The 17,657-nt window shown below is 52.7% G+C and overlaps 1 long non-coding RNA gene across 1 annotated transcript; it reads left to right on the top strand.

Annotated features, from left to right (window-relative positions):
* The first annotated feature begins 376 nt into the window (after window positions 1-376).
* LOC144943101 (uncharacterized) lies at window positions 377-16,079 on the top strand. The gene is made up of 3 exons (XR_013639454.1): window positions 377-982; window positions 4,977-5,126; window positions 15,608-16,079. It is a non-coding gene; the product is annotated as an uncharacterized LOC144943101 (long non-coding RNA).
* The last annotated feature ends 1,578 nt before the right edge of the window (window positions 16,080-17,657 follow it).

Here is a 17,657-nt window from a genome sequence, read left to right as displayed (position 1 = left end):
TACACTCGCTCATGGGTCCAGAGTTCGCGGGGCCAAATCCATCCCCCTGCTCCCTTGATAATGCCGGCGGTGCGGGGCGAGCGTTGATCCTGCAACCCCTTCTCGCTCCCTCCCTCCCAAGTGCTGCACGCTTAGGGATGTGTGGCGTGCCGTTTGGCCATCCCTCCGGGACACGAAACAACCCCCTGCGTGACTGACGGAGCGCGTGGTGACGTCGCCCGCGCGCGGCACACGTGGCCCCGTGAGCACCCGTGCGTGCGTGGAGCCGGCACGGGCACCACGTGGCCTTGTCTGAGCGCCGTGCGCTGTTCCTCCCCTCCTCAAAGGCACGCCGTGCGTGCGGTTGGGGTCATGTTGCCCCAGACGCCGCCGTTGCTGCTGCTGCTGTTGCAGGTGTGACTCATTCACTGCTGTCACCGAAGGCTCGCGTTAAGATATATGGATGGTGTGCGGTTTGCAGTCAGCGATGCGAGAGGCATTACCCGCTCAGCAACGGCGATTGTCCGAGCTAATTAAGCGCGCGAGCAGAGTTATTGTGCAGAACTTTGTCTCATTTGCTGTAATTGCCGGAGCCTTAATTTATTTAATTTCCTTGCCGTTTGAGATATATTAAAGCGGACTGATCTTCCTTCCCTCGCGTACATTAAGGGGCTTGCCCCGGCAGGAGCTGGCGGTGAACGAGCGCAACCGGCGCGCGAGTGGCGTCTGCCGGGGACGCGCGCCATGCGGGAGGGAGGGCTTCCCAGCGGCACGAGGCGCCAAACGTGAACGGGTGCTGCTCTTTTATGGAGGTTGTGGAAACTTTTTGCGTTGCGCTCTTCCTATGGGAATCTTCATCATCATCATCATCACGATCCATAGGTGTCCACTGCACATTGCGTCTTGTTGTGTCGACGTTCCTCTCTTGCAGTGCCACTGTTCTCAAGCCGTGGCCACGTCTTCCTGGCACCGATCTCTGAGGTCGTCGTCCAGCCAAGCTCTGGTAGACCTTCCTCTCTTTCCTGTTCCTTCCATTTCTCCGAACAACAACAACAACGCACGTTTCACTTTCCTGCTGCCCATGCGAATAGAACGACAAATGCTGCCGCGGTGCCATGGTCAGCGTGCTGGACTTTCAAGGCAGAGGTCGCCGGCTCGATCTTCTGGCACGGCAGTTGAAGGAATGGTGCAAGTTTATTACCACCCCGCCTCTCTCCACCCTGCAATCTGTCTACTGGACATCTGTGGGGAAGAGCTTCATAGCTCATCGGATTTCTCCAGGATAAATCAAGATTCCTGTTCTGCAGTGTGTGATAGGGGGCATTGAAGATACACCCATCTCATTCAAGACATCTGGCCAGCATGGAAGAGTAGGCCAAATATCTTCAAGTGGAGACCCGCCAGCATTAATGTGAGCGAGTAATTGCAGGGCTGCACCTTTACCTTTTATAGAGGAAAGGGCAGAAAACCAAACATAATCGCCGTCTTTATCACTGCTACGAGTCACGAGCAGACTAGAATCAGTGACAAAGACTAGAAAACAAATAGTAGGTCGCCATATCGGCCAAAGGCTTTTACTACGCTGATGTAAAAAACATCGCATGAAACATGAGCGGAATCCTGTGTGTGCGTTTACGTTTCGGTTCACGCGGCTCGGTGATGAAGGTGGTGGTTATATTCGCGCAATGTTGGAAGCAGCTCTGGTGTTGCAGTGGGAAGAGGCACGGGAGGCAGGCAGGCCAGAGAGATGGGAATGCAGACAATGAAATTGTGAACTGGACGAGGAGGCGCGTGCAGGTGAGCAAGGTGGATGGGAGAGCTGAGCGGTGCTGCTGGGCAGCGACGCGACACTTGTTCACGGGGCTGTGATGAACAGACGGCTTTGCTCGGGCAACTCGTACGACGTGCATGGCATTGCGAGCAAGGCCCCTGAGATCATAGATGAACCAGCGGCGTCACGAGCGAGGGACAGGGGTGCCTCCCCCTCCACCCCCCCCGCAAAGCTACGAGGTGGGCCCCCCTTGACGAGCACCACGAGGTTTGTTCTCAGTCGCAGTGTTGGGGCCCCAGCTGACCGATTGCCGCACCGCCACAGCCGATGATGTCGCTACTCCGCCACGGAGATGAATGCGTCTGAATGGCATTTTACTAAATGCCAACAATGGACCGTGTATGTGTGCTGCACTGTTTAGCACCGCACATAGCCGACCGTGCTAATCGGAGGTGCGGGGGGGGGTCAACGAACTAAGAGCAATGAAGCCGTTCTCGAGCAATTATTGTTATTACTCACTCAGTGTTTACTGTAACAGGGACGCGTTCCGTGAAAGTGATAGTGCAGTGATAGCGGCAATCCGCGATGTCGCGGACGAACGGTCGCCTGCTTCACCATACTTCACCATACGTCACCATACTTCTCCATACTTCACCACACTTCACCATACGTCACCATACTTCACCATACGTCACCATACTTCACCATACGTCACCACACTTCACCATACTTCACCACACTTCACCATACTTCACCATACGTCACCATACTTCTCCACACTTCACCACACTTCACCATACGTCACCACACTTCACCATACGTCACCATACTTCTCCATACTTCACCACACTTCACCATACGTCACCATACTTCACCATACTTCACCATACCCCGCACCGCAGGAGCACGCGGAATCCGCCGGCCCAGGGCGCCCGGCTAATTGGCGGGTCGCGACCCCCCCGCACCCCCCCCGCACCCCCCCCCGCACCCCCCCCCGCACCCCCCCCCCCGCACCCCCCCCCCGCACCGCGCGATTCGCCGCGGAGTCTGCGGGGCAGCTGAGACGCGTGCGGCTTGATTGGAGGCGACGGGGCAGGAGGCTTGAGCAGCAACATCTGCAATGCGTCACCACCCCCCCTCCTGCAACAAAGAGCAACAACAAAGATCCCACGTGAAGCCTGAACAAGACTTGGGGGGGGGGGGGGCTGTTCGTGAGTAGCAGCATCTACGAAGGCCGACACGGCACGAGGTTGTGGGGTGGGCAGCACCACGCCGCCCGGCCGCCTTTGTCTCCCCAGCGGCGATGTTTTACACACCGCAGCAGGTACTCATTTGAGGCTGAGTCGACCTCGGGGAGGCCCACAAGCGATTCAGATAATCGTCACTGTTGTTGGTGGCCGTGGCCAGGAATCGAATTTGGGTCGCCGGGTTCGTAGCGCTAACCACTGCGCCACCGCTCCCCACCGATATCCACACCGCCGACTGCACGCACACAGACAACCAAGCAAGCAGCGCCCAGAACAAAACACGAAGCGGGGCTGTAACCCAACACTGTCCACACTCGGCTTATGTGGAACCCACAACCCTCCCAGGGCAGCTGATGAGCGTTTGCAGACAGGCGTCGACTCCCGCGAGGCAGCGAGGTCGGCCCCTCTCGTGCACCGCCTCGCGTGGCGCGCTCCGCAGCGCAGCGGCGTCTCCATGCGATGATTGAGTTCTGGCCGCGTGAGTCGCGCCCGCCCGCTCGCTCCTGGCGTTGGAGTGAGTGGCAGAGTTGTTTGGGGGCCACTCCAAGCGATCACAGCAGCAACCCCTTAACGTGACCCTGGGAGGCAATGGTCACTTGTCTTTCTTGCTGTGGCTCTCCGATGGGGTCTCGGATTGTACCGCGTGGCGTTCGGCACGACGTAAGAGATGCAGTTCGAGAAGATGATCCAAGCACGTGTACACATGTATACATGTTGGACTTCTTTGCCACCGTATGTAGCCAACCGTTGCTAATCAGAGGTGCCGGAGGAGCGAATCGCTGAGCGTCGTGCCGAACAACAACCTGAACCAAGGTCGTACTTATAATATATATTGGGGGAGACACACCCCCCCCCATATTAAAATATGCTCAAAATGTCCCCCCCCCCCCAATATATTGCTATAAAAAATATTTTAAAATAATAATAATTACTATGCTATGTAAATAAAAACAACAATTTGCTAAATCCTTGGCCACAATATCTGGACTTTTCTTCATATAACAATGCATAGATTTTTGTTTATATGATTGTGGTTATGGTTGTACTTTATGCATCCCTAATCTCTGCCATTACATACAATGAAAAAAGATAAATTATAAAAGAAAAAGAACAGCAATGTAATACATTACACTATTAGACATTATTGTAAAAAATAAATCATAAGTCCATCCCATGTGTGAGTGAATTTTGAAATATTTTAGGCAGGAAGTGGCAGGAAATTAGTTTTCAAATTTAGATTTTTTTTTTTCTGGGGGGGGACCCCCAGACCCCCTGGAAGATTTGGTCCCCCCCAATGTTGACTCCACGGCTACGGCCTTGACCTGACCACCCATCGTCGGAGGGCGAGCTGTACGGTGGCATCTCCTAGCCACCGTGCCACGCCCCATTGTGGGAAGGCCAACACTGGATGCCTGATGGATAGAAGTGGTCTCTTGTCACACGGACGTGGTATTCCCACGATGGGCTCGGGATTATAACGAGGAGGTGAGCACTTCCTCGATGGTCATATATTATTCACTTGATTCCTGGATATCCCAGGGGAGCCCCACAGATGGCTGAAATGTATCAGTGTGATTTGACACACTGCGAATAACACTTCATATATATTACAATTAAATAAATATATAAATGCATGTTATTTAATGGAGGGCGATAGGGACCGATAAAGAGTGACTGCATAAGATTGTTATTTTGTATGAACTGCTCAAACATGGAGAAGCACTCCACAGTATGGACCACGTGTGTAATATATAGGCTGAATGGGGCAAGAGCTGTTGGCAAGCCCACACTCAGACTGGCACGGCAATGAATGGGTGATGGTGACCCGTGCCACACCCGAGGTACTGAATTCAAAACACCACACCAGGTACTCGGAAGAGGCCCAGGACGGCTTCATATCCGACTTGCTGATGATGTTGTGCACGGTGAGTTTATAAAACCTCGCTCACTGGGATCGTACCGTCGTGTTCCAACAGCAGCAGCGCTCCCACGCACACAAAGACAAAGATCCCCCGTAAAGGCGCACCGACTGATGGAGCCAAGTGCTGTTTGTGAGGCCGGAGCAGTGCACGAGATGGGGGGCGTGGCCATCGCCAAGCCGGGTCGCCTTAATCTCCCCACAACAGCAGGTAGTGATTTAAGGCTGAGTCGACCTTAAGGAGGACCAGGACCGGTTCGGATATTCGCCACTGATGGTAGCCGTGAGCGGGAATTGAATCACAGGTGGCCAGCTAGTTTTGTAGAGTGGTGTGCTAACGACTACGCTACCGCTCTAACACACAAACATCCCCTGGATAGGCTGCATAGGGTGTGAGGGCAAGTTCAGTTAGCGAGCACTTATGAAGGCCAGCACGGCACACGAGTGGGTCGTGGGGCCAGCACCAAGCCCAGCCGCCTTTGTCTCACCAGCGCCGATACTTACACACTCCACCAGCCACTCATTTTATAACTGAGTCGAATCGAGGGCAGTCCCATGATCGGTTCAGATATCCGTCACTGAAGGTAGCCGTGAACGGGATTCTAACTCGGTTAAACAGCCGGGCTCGAAGCGTAGTACGCTAACCACTGCGCCACCGCTCCCCATCCACCTACGCACGCACGAACGCGGTGTGTCTGACGCGTGTTCCAGGGCTGGCTGTGTGGAGGGGGCAGGAGGCTGTGTCCCGTCTGAGTGGCATTGCAGGAATATCTTGTGTTTCTCAACTCCCAAACGCCTCCTGCGTCGTGCTTAGGGATTCCGGCTGTGGCGTGTGCGCGCGCGCGCGCAATGACGTACTGACATTTAAATTGGGCACGTGGGGCCCGCTGTTAGCAAGCTCCTATTAAGTGCATTTATACGCATTTCCGGCCAGGTGGTAGCCGCGGTGAAAGCGCTCGGCTCGCTGTTTTGGAAGGTGTCCGAGTTCAAATCCGGGTCGAAGGCTGGCTGGCTGGCATAGCCCCATTATTTCTTTGGGCTTTTTGATAAAAGTGAGCACTGCTTTGTCGTTCAGTGAACAGTGGTCATCTCTGGAGTTGACTGGCCCCTGCCATGGGAATATGGAATGTCCCCCACCGTCACAAGGGCCACTACAAGAGAGATAACCGCTCGTGAGAGCAGGGAATGCGCTTTGGATTTTAGGGACAAATGTCCGATTCGGTGGAGAATCAGCTCCAGATGAGAGACAGCGCTGGAGGGCGTTTGAGCCTGCCATGCATGGGTGGGTAGAGGACAAAAGTGGAACACAAACAGCTGTCAGTCTAACACGTGGTAGGATTTCGCGACCAATATCCATAATGTATTTTGTTTGGGTTAGATCGCGTGGATATAAATGTGTCGTTAAACCCGCCGCCACCCGACACAGCCAATTAGTAATGTTTGTCACGTAAACAAAACATGCCAATTAGTTACTAGTTCAGCACACCGGTGTGTTGGAGAGTAAATCCACGACATTAACAATTCGAGTACTCTGACGTTTCGCTGGTGATCACCGAAGAGCTGTGTTGACATTTTGACAAATCCTCAACAAATATCAGCTCGATCACAACAAGCAAACGGGCATGTAACTCATAAAAAAAAGCAGCTTCAACTCGCAACGCGTAATTACACCGACTGCGTTCGCCAGCACGGAGAAGAGTGACCGTGGACCTTCTCCGTGGAAGAATTCCATGAACGCGGCCATCGCCCGCGCGTGGTACGAGGCCTGTGGCGCGCGCGGCTTGCAGGCGATGCCGGGCGCGAGGTGGTCGAGGGGGCAGAGACAGCGGCGTGCTGCGTCTGGGGGTCTGGATTCAGTCACGGAGTTGCCTTCCGTGGAGGGTTACGATGTGACTCTTGTGAAGAAGGCCATTAATTCCCGCCCCTGTGTTTAAACAAACATGTTCAATGAATGACTACGCGCTCGAACGCGTTGCTTTACTCTTTCCACGTCGAGGTCTCCGTGCGAAAGCACGCGGGGATTTCCCATAATTTGAATGTAACGCCAGCGGTGGGAAAAACATTTTTTTTTAGAATGACAAGATAACAAATCACCCTCGCCACATCGATGGAGGTCATTATTTATTTCCCCCAGACAAAGCCACACTGAGACTCTTCGGTATGTTTAGGGGGGTAAAGTTTGAAGATGTTTGTGTCAGTGTATTCTCCACGCTCTTGGAGGAATGCGAAAAGCGGGGAAGACTCAAGTTTATGACACGATGTCAGTAGCATACCTTTTATGCTTATTATTATTATTCCGCTTGTTAAGCGCCTCAAGCATCTTTTTCAGGAGGGTCTCGCCAAGTTTTTACGGTGGGGGACAACGGGGCGGGGGGGGTTATTGCTTCGTGTAAACTCAATCGAGGAGTTTGCTGGTAATTTTGTGCAAAATATCGTCAGGTCCTGCAATTTTCCTACCAGGGCTCTACAACACATTGGGCCACTATTGAGTCGTGACTCAAGCAACACGGTGGCGTGCGGCATAGTATCGACAAAGCTCGATTTTTGCAACTCTACAGGACGTCTGGCAAAAGCATTACTCACCAAGCTGCAGCGTGCCCACAGTTCTCTGGCACGCGTCGTGACGGTACATCAAGATCCGACCGCGTCCGTCCAGTGCTCGCCGAGCTGCATGGGCTTCTGTTTGCCAAACGAATAAATTATCGGGTCCCACTCGTTACACACGCAGTTCTCGCCACAAATGAGCCACAACACCTCGCTGATTTCGTCAAGGAACATAAACCACCACGCGGACGCCGGTTATCCTCGCAGCAGCGGCGTTTGGCTGAGCATCAAACAAAGACGGTCACTGCATCGCGTGCTTTCAGATGCGCTTCTGCGGCCGTCTGGAACGCTCTTCCTTCCAAAGTTAGGAAGCCACTGCAGCTATGCACTTTTCAATCTAAGTTGAAACCTCGTTTTTTTAGAACTGCTTTTTTGTGTTAAGTTTGTTGTCCTTCCCCCGCACGAATTTCAACATACATACATGTTCAACATAATTCCGGCGGTGGGCCAAACCTTTTATTCCGAGAATGACAAGATAAAAAATCACCCTAACCACATCGATGGAGGTCATTATTTATTTACCCCAGACCACAAACCACACTGAGACTCTGAGGTGTGTTTAACAGGGTAAGGATTGAGGATGTTTGTGTCAGTTTATTTTCAATGTAAACTGAAGTACTTGGAGGAATCCGATACATATAAGTGGGTAACATTCAAATTTGTGACACTACGTCAGTCGCACTGATTATTATGATTCCGCTTGTTTAGCCACAAATGCCTTGATGAGTCTCAAGACAGTTTTCTGAAGGGTCCCGACAAGTTTTCACAGTGGGCAGAGGGGGGGGCAATATTGCTTCAAGTAAACCCAAAATATATATGTTGAACTTCTTTCGCACCATACGTAGCCAACCGTGCTAATCAGAGGTGCGGGGGAACGACAATAAACGAAACACAAAAAGCATTTTCTAAAGAAATGTATTTTCAATCTAGATAATTTAAAAGTGCAAGCTCCAGTGGCTTCCTAATATCGGGAGAAAAAGCGTTCCAGACGGCCGCAGAAGCGCACCTGAAAGCGCGCGATGCAGAGACCATATTATCGTAGTTTGCTGGTAAATTTGAAGTATTTGGGACGTTTGGCCAACACCAGTGACATGGTGGGGTTTTTTGACTGGGGGGAAACCCATGCACAACAGGGGGAGAACTTACACCTCCACGCAGAGAGGCTCCACTGTCGGGAAGTCAACCCAGGGGCGTCTTGCTGCGAGGCACGAGCGGCACGACTGCGCCACCCTGTCGTGCCGCCTACTAGGAGCAGAACTTCATTACCACGGTGGCGAGGAGATGTTACCTTCCTCGCCTGCTATACAGGAGGTCGTGGGTTCGTTGGTTCAATCCCGACCCTGACGCCTGCTGTGTATTTGGTGTTTGCGTCTCTCTCCCCATGGTCGTGTGGATTTTTCTCCGGGTCCTCCGGTTTTTCCCTCCACATTTACAAACATTCGTTGAGAGTATTTGGCTGCTATACATTTCCACATGACAAGCCACATCGTTAAGTGACCATTTGTGACCAGGTCGCTTCTGAAAAAGAGCTATATAGCTCAGTGGGCCTTACCTGGAAAAATAAAAAAATAGTTTAGTTGTTTTAATAGTTTTATGTGGGTAGCTCACGCAGACCCCGTCACTCCACAATCCACCAACCCGGCCGTCTGGATCGACGCAATCAGCCAGGTATCACCGGGGCAGGAAGGGCACAGACCAAGATCGCCCATTTAACCTGAGCAGACTGTTGGAGCAAGCGCTGTTCACGAGCACCTATGAAGGGCCAACACGCGGCACACGAGGAGTGGGTCACCACCACGCCTGGCTGCCCGTTGTCTCCATCGTGCTGATGTTTACACACAGAGACTACGGGGAGGCCCAGGACCGGCTCACACATGTGTGTCACTGATGTTGGCCGTGAGCAGGAATCGAACTCGCCGGTGTAGGGCTCGCAGTGCAGTGCGCCGACCACCGCACCGCCGCTCCCCACTGGGAGGGCACGCGCACGCACGCGGCTAAGCGGGCAGATAAGATGCGGAGCGCACACTTGAGCAAAACCCGGGACCAGTTGTGGCGGGGTTAGGAAGAGGTTAGCGAGATTGCACAAGAGGGAAAAATCCCACAGATTGACAAGCTGACCGCGCCGCGTGCACTATCAGCAGCCAGCACGCGTGGAGCAGCAGCCCTTGCTTCACGCGCAGACAAGTGCCTTCCTTTCCAGGAATGATACGCGGGCAAACATTTGGCATTGGGTTCGTATCGCGTGGTAGCGTTCCAAAATGCAGCAGTGATGTTTTGGCTGCTTAAACAAAGACTTGGATCTTCATTAGACTCCTTCGTCCCTCGCACGGCTCATGTTGACGGAGAGCAGCGGCTGTGAATGTACATCGAGGTGGTTGAGCCAGGATAGTTGCGCCAGGGGTAGCGGTGGCATCGCCTCCCTCCCTGCCCTCCCCTCCCTTCCCCCTCCTCCCTCCCTGCCCCCCCTCCCTGCCCCCGCCCCCCTCCCTGCCCCCCTCCCTGCCCCCCTCCCTGCCCCCCCTCCCTCCCTGCCCCCGCCTCCCTCCCTGCCCCCGTCCCCCTCCCTGCCCCCCCTCCCTCCCTGCCCCCGCCTCCCTCCCTGCCCCCGCCCCCCTCCCTCCCCCCGCCCCCCTCCTGCCTCCCTCCCTGCCCCCCCTCCCTCCCCCCCCTCCCTGCCCCCTCTCCCTCCCTGCCCCAGCCCCCCTCCCTGCCCTCCCCTCCCTCCCTGCCCCCACCTCCCTCTCCCCCTCCCTGCCCCCCCTCCCTCCCTGCCCCCGCCCCCCCCGCCCCCCTCCCTGCCCCCGCCTCCCTCCCTGCCCCCGCCCTTCTCCCTACCCCCGCCTCCCTCCCTCCCCCCGCCTCCCTCCCTGCCCCCGCCCTCGCTGCCCCCCCGCCCTCCCCCCGCCTCCCGCCCCCCTCCCTCCCCCCGCCCCCCTCCCTCCCTCCCTGCCCTCCTCCCGCCCCCCTCCCTCCCTGCCCCCGCCTTGTGCACCCAGCAGCGCCGCTGGGCTCCGCCGCATCCCATCGGTCGGCAGGTCGCGAGCGGCGGGGTGAAGCGTGGGGAGAGGGGCGCTGTGGAGCTCAGTGTGGCGGAGGCCCTACTGCCGGCAGTGGCGTCGAGCAGCATTTGCAGGGCTGTACCTTTAACTTTTACCATTTTACTTCATATAATGCGAGGTTCAAATTCTAGAGACACGGGGGCATTTTTTTTTTTTAAAGCTTTGCTGGTAACAAGTTATTTGTCAATCTTCTCCATATAGACAGTGCGAGTCTAGCAGTCTCTATGCGAACCTGTGGGTCTTTATGTGACTCCATGGGTCTCTGTGAAAGTCCAGAGCTATCTATGCGACTCGAGGGGTAGTTATGAGTCTATGGGTCTCTATGTGAGTCCGTGGGTCTCTATGTGAGTCCGTGGGTCTCTATGTGAGTCCGTGGGTCTCTATGCGAGTCCGTGGGTCATATTTCAAATGCATTCCAAGTTGACATTGTTCGTAATCGACCCGACACTTTAAAGTATCCGCAGTAACCTTACCTTCATTTAGTAATGCAACGGTCAGTGCGGGTTGGCGAACGAAACAATGGATGTTGCTGCACGGCCCCCTGCCGAGTGTGTAGCCTATAGCAGCTGTCGTATGCGTGCTGGTCGCTCACCCAAGCACTGTCCATGCTCACAACATCCTTCGCTTTCGAGAACCGACGAAATTGAGCGCTTCCCATGGAATTGGATTAAAAAAATCGGATTTACATTTGAGCGAAAAACATCCTTAAATCACGGCAGGCCGCGTGTGTGTGTGTCGACACGTGATCTGGATGCGAATCGTTTGCGACAGACGACAGTGACGCGCCACGCGTCACGCCGTGGCAGAGCTCGGACGTCGCTTCACTTGAGCCCCCAAATCGACGGGAAGAGACTTTAATCGCCGCTGCAGGGTGACCGTTGTTTGGCGACCGTGCTATCAATATGGAATGCGAACGCCTTTAATCTCCGTCAGCGCGTGGACCAGAGGTCAGGGCAACCTGTTTCTTACCAGCTACGAATAATTTGACCCGCAGATCAATTTTGTTCGGTGTCTTTTTGTTCTGCTGAGATAAGTTACAAGTCGCCACGTGGCACGGCACGAAGGAACACGGTGTTGCCTGCTGCTGCTGCGTTTGACTTAAAGGTGTTACTATATATAGCGGCGAGGGTGACAAAATTAGTTCTCGTGTATTTACGTGCATATTCTTTCTCCAGTTGAACGGTGACCACTTGCAACTGTCCTCCGGTGTAACGACGAGGCTCTCGTCGAGCAGAGGAGTATTTTTAGCTCGATGATCATGATGATGATATTCATCATTTTGCCATGATCTGAAGAAAAGTATGTCTGCAGTTCCTGTATTCAGAACAGGACCGCCTCGTAATTATAAACGAGTGCGGTGCGCTAGTTTCTCATCGATATAAAGGCCACCTATCTGCAGGGTGGCCCAGACGTCAGCACATATCGGGTTATTCAATTTATTTTACCGATGGCGAATTGTTTAGTCTTTAAGCATTGTTTTACCATTATTAATATCAATTCTTCTTTTGATTTGATGGGAAAACACGTAAAAAAACTGACTCAAGACGAACGAGTTCAATTAGTTTGTATAGATACTAAAGAAGGCAGCTGTAATCTTAAAGTCCAAAATAATTTCAAGATAATTCATGCATGCATTAATGTTAATAGAAGTCAGGTTAAACATGTGCTGAACTAAAAGAAATAACCCGATGTGATTTGTTAAAACGAATGTATTAACCTGCGGTCACCTCGATGAGGGTGGTTGGCTACGTACGGTGCGAACGAAGTCCACGTGTTACTGTGTCCAGACTTGGGCCGCGCTGTCTGTCTCGACTACGACGCGAGCCGATGACCACCACATCGCTCGCCCCTCGTCCCCTTGGACATCCTCTGGACTCGTCCCTGCCTACCTCTCCCGTCTCATCGCACCCGACGCACTCCGCTACACACTCCGCTACTCAGTCCCTACTCCGCTACTCAGTCCCACTCCGCTACTCAGTCCCTACTCCGCTACTCAGTCCCACTCCGCTACTCAGTCCCTACTCCGCTACTCAGTCCCTACTCCGCTACTCAGTCCCACTCCGCTACTCAGTCCCACTCCGCTACTCAGTCCCACTCTGCTACTCAGTCCCACTTCGCTACTCAGTCCCACTCCGCTACTCAGTCCCACTCCGCTACTCAGTCCCCACTCCGCTACTCAGTCCCACTCCGCTACTCAGTCCCTACTCCGCTACTCAGTCCCTACTCCGCTACGCACATCCTCTACTCCAGCGACCAAGGGCTTCTCTCAAAACCCTCAATCATCCTTCATGCAATGGGAGGTCACTCCACCCCCCCTTCTGCTGCCCCCAATGGTCTAGAATTCCCTCCCCCTTCCCCATCCGCGCTGTAGACTCTGCCCCTGATCAAGTGGAAGTCCAAGACCTTCCTCGTCTGCTGTGCCTCCTCCCTCTGAATGGTGGTCAATATATTTAGAAAGATAGACAAATGATGCATACGCATAGATTCTGTATCGTTATCCAACGTGCAATAAGGACACTGACGGATGGCTGGCTGTCAGGACACGCCACTCAAATGTAGGAGCCCTGACTGACAGCAGGCCACGTGATAGACCCGAGAGGGATCTAGGGGAAAGGTCACGGAAGGGACGCGAGGCCGCGCTGACAGGATTAAAGGGGACCTCCAGGGGGAGCTCGGGGCTGTCGTTTGGAGTGGGATCCCCGTCGCCATCGTCGCTGTCGTCTCCACTCGATAATAGCGCCGCTGCTCGACGTAGTTGGCTGTCTCGGTGCAGCGCCGTCAGTGTCAGACGGCTGGCGTCGTGTGTCGGCTAGCAACCAGTGTAGAGTTGCGCATTAGCGAGAGACGGAGAGTGTGTAACAGTGTCGGGTGTGTATTGTATTACGTGCACAAAGTGTGCTCGTGTTAATTAAAGAATACACGTGTATCAACGTTCACCCCCTCGGAGATTGCGAACTGGCCTCAGTGGCCAGCGAGGTGACACTCAGCTGCCTAAAATTAGCACTTCTAGCGGCCAGAATCTGTCTCGCCGCTGTCGACATGAATCACCCCCTGGGGTCATTGCTACAAAACGAGAGTACACAACCCGCCAGCGTCTGTGATCAAGCCCCCTAACATGGTATATGGCTTTCCCACAATGCCCCCGTGGGCTGTAAGTGTTCGCACAAAGGTCACGAAGATGGCAGGAGCGCAGTGGCCGGCGCGGCACGGCGCCTCTCGTGTGCAGCCGCGAGTTCGAATGGCGGTGGTCAGAGTCCTGTCGCCCCCGTCGGTGCTTGGAGGCCGGTCAAGTGGACGCCGCTCTGGAGTGGCTGCAGCAGTCACCGCACGCTCGACAGAGACGTTGGCTGGCATAGTAACGTGGAGTTTCCTCCACTGGATTTTGGGTATCATCGATGTACAGCGCCGACTTCAATAAAAATGTCAAAATAAATTGAACGCAACATGAACATCAGCGCCACGGCATTCTGGGAGTGCGTAATGTGAGCAGCGTTGATTCAAAGCAAGCAAAACTGCACCGGTTTCGACAATCGGGGTCTCGTCAACTTTGAATTAATAAATAAACAGGTATCCATGCAGTGTGAAGTTAACGATAATGGTGATGCTGACTGCAGCTGCTGCGAACAATGATGGTTTATGCGTATGACCATCTGTTTCAAGCTAAAATTGTAATTTGTTCATCCTGCATAATGTATATTGTCTCGGGGTTTTTGTGCTCGCACACTGGAATTGGCTTTTTGTACCGTGTCCCGAGTTTATTTTTAGCCAGCTCCTCCCTTGAGACATCTGCTCGCAATGACTTCTTACGTATTTATATTATTTAGATGATTTGGCCCCCCCACATTTCCACGTGATGAGCCACTTCGTTGAGCTATTATGTGTGGCCAGGTCGCTTCTGAAAAAGAAGCGATGTAGCCCAGTGGGCCTTACCTGGTAGAAAAATAAAAAAGTGTATTTTTATTTTTATATTTTTTGTGATTTGTTTATCTTTCCAATGCGTAGCACTCCTATCGTGTTTTGTGATGTTTGTTGTAACGTTCTGACCCCCCCCCCCTCCTGGACATCTGTTATAAAGAGCTTTATAGCTCATCGGATTCCTCCAGTATAAATAACTATTCAGATTCTGACTTTGTTATAAATACAGGCCACCTATAGATATATAACGTCACGTGATATAACGTACAACGTGGAGCGCGTCCGAGAGGGCGTCCACCCAGGAGACGGAGCGATGAAATCGGTTCATGTGCGCATGCGGAGTGGATCGCAGCATCGCAGGATCGTGTTGGATAGCGGTGGCAGCTTGGGACGCCTTCATCCAGCAGTGGATTGATCATGGCTGTTGGTGATAATAAAATATTCATTTAATAATATTGGTAGGGACCACCTGGTTCCACCAGCCCACAGGGGATTATTGTGTCCGTCCGTCGTGCATCAAAAAATGGGAGGGGTCGGGCTGGGTGGAGAGGGGAGGGGAGGGAGGGGCTGGGTGGGGTGGGGCTGGGTGGGGAGGGGAGGGGCTGGTCACCCCGTGGTGCCCTTATCAAACTCAACGTTTAACCTACTCACGCCGGCTTGTGCCCGCCCTCACAGTCGGGCATATTTGCAAAATACACCACGCCGCCGTTGACCCTGGCCATTGACCGAGCAACCCAACGTTCCTACCAGCTCCCTCCTCAGCAATGTGTTTTGAATAATGATAATATCGGTCTATCTGGACAAATACAGGTTTCCCTCGCTTTATGCGGGTTCGGTTTGTGCGATTTCGAGTATATGCAGCTCACCTATTTCTACGGTGTACTGTGTGTGTCGTGTACTGTGTGTGTACTGTGTGTGTACCGTCTATTGTGTGTGTGTGCCGTGTATTGTGTGTGTACCGTGTACTGAGTGTGTACTGTGTGTGTACTGTGTGTGTACCGTCTATTGTGTGTGTGTGTGCCGTGTACTGAGTGTGTACTGTGTGTGTACTGTGTGTGCGCTACTTGGTTGGCAACTGTCTCGTGCGGTTTCGTTTTGTGTGCTTTTTTTTCAGAACGCATCTACCGCATGAAGATAGCGAAACCTGCACGTACCCAGATTTGACTCTCACTCTGAGTGTCTCTGGGCAGGAATTAAACTTTTAATCTTACAACTGCAAGGCGGGCTGCTCAACCAACCGTGTGTGTCAAGGCATACACAACAGAGACACACACAACAGAGACACACACAACAGAGACACACACAACAAAGGCTCAACACATCCGTCAAAAGCGCTCTAAAAGGAACGTATAGGCGACGTTTTAGTAAATGGCCCTTCCCCGTGATGTATTTACTGTTGCCAATCGCGCTAATCGGAGGTGCGGGGGAAGGACAACACAAACTATATAGCGCTACAGCTAATATACATCATTCTGTGCTGACTGTTCTATCTGTGATTTTTTTTGTTCATTTAAATTGTAAAGGCTCTTGGCCTGAGATTTTTTAAAAGAGAAATCTCCTTCCAATAAACAATGGTGATTGCTTGGAACGTCACCAAATTACGTCTCTTGTATTCCTTTGAGAGCAGCAGAGTCGATGAGTTTTTAGCAACACTCTCAATGCGCTGCGAGCGCGTGTCTCTGCCCACGCAGTAACGCCACATTTATTATAAACACGCTTGTGCTCAAAGACACGCAGCAGTCGAGCTTTAAAGCGTCAACTCTCGTACGGTGAATTCCTACAATAGCAGCTCGTGCCGGCGCTGTGACCTTGTCACCACCATTGCGTACGTGTATCTGTGTGTGTCTCGCATGCGGCGGCGGGTGACATCACCCCTCGCGCGCGTTCACACCCGCGGGGGGACTTTCGTCGTGGAGAGGGCGCGCGTGCGTGGACGCACGTGTCGAGAATAGGGGGCGGCGTGCAAGCATCATCATCAGCAGCATCATCAGCATCACGAGTTGGAGAAATCACCAGAAACCACGCCACGTCACGTACATGTCACCGATGTTATTTGTCACGATTATGAACTGTTATCATCGCCATCGTTTACAATTAACCACGACCACTTTCACTACCAACAACAACATTCGCCACTAAGTGGCGGTGACGACTCCACGGCGCCTGTGCCAGGCCAGGTGCACTTTAAGGCCACGTGAAGTGTCGAATGCTCGCCGACACGAGGTCTCGGGACAGACCCAGGTGCCATGGGTTGGCACCTGGGTCTGTCCCGAGACCCAGGTGCAACCATCATCACTGCCATGAGCACCACCATCATTATCACAATCACCACCACCAACATAATCACTACCACTAAAATCATAGCGAGCACCTATGAAGGCAGGCACGGCACACGAGGGGTGGGTGGCCAGCACCACGTCCGGCCGCCTTTGTCTCCCTAGTGGAAATGTTTACACACCTCACCAGGTACTAATTTGAGTCTGAGTCGACCTAGAGGAGGCCCATGACCGGTTCAGATAATCGTTACTGGTGTTGGCCGTGAGCGGGAATCAAACTCGGGTCGCCAGGTTCGTAGCGCAGCGTAGCGCTACCTGCTACACTACCGCTCCCCACGTGGTTACTCTCCAACTCACCACGTCTCATTCCACACGCATGAACACTCCGAAAGCAACTGTGGCCAGTTACGTAAAACAGTTGGTGTGTGTTTTTTTCTCTCTCTCCCTATTCTACTGTTTGAAATGGCACACTCAGGGAGGAAATTCCTCAAGACGCTTCATATGCAACTGACCATTAGTCAAACATCCTCCATGCACGACCCTCCTGGAAATTGTTTTACGACTACCGAGGCTTTAGTCGGTAAACATAGACTTTTAGAACACTTCGATTTAAAGCTTTCGTGACTGCAGGGATTCATCTTCTTGGTTCTTTCGGTAAAGTCACGTAGAAGGGAAGTAATAAAATAATAAAAATAAAACATAATAAAATACTATTATTTCCCTTCCACGTGACTTTACCGAAAGAACCAAGAATATTTTAGAACACTCTTGTGCAAAATTATACGTGCTTTTAAAGGAACACTGTAACTGTGGGTGTGACAAAATTGCAGCTATAATGAAATCTGCTTTGGAAGTGTTCTGTCGTTGTTGAGCGCTGCTACGGATCTC

Source organism: Lampetra fluviatilis, chromosome 30, assembly GCF_964198595.1.
Source record: "Lampetra fluviatilis chromosome 30, kcLamFluv1.1, whole genome shotgun sequence".
Classification (NCBI taxonomy): Eukaryota; Metazoa; Chordata; class Hyperoartia; order Petromyzontiformes; family Petromyzontidae; genus Lampetra; species Lampetra fluviatilis.
Note: the sequence above shows the minus strand (reverse complement) of the source record. Positions and strands in the feature narration are given on the sequence as shown.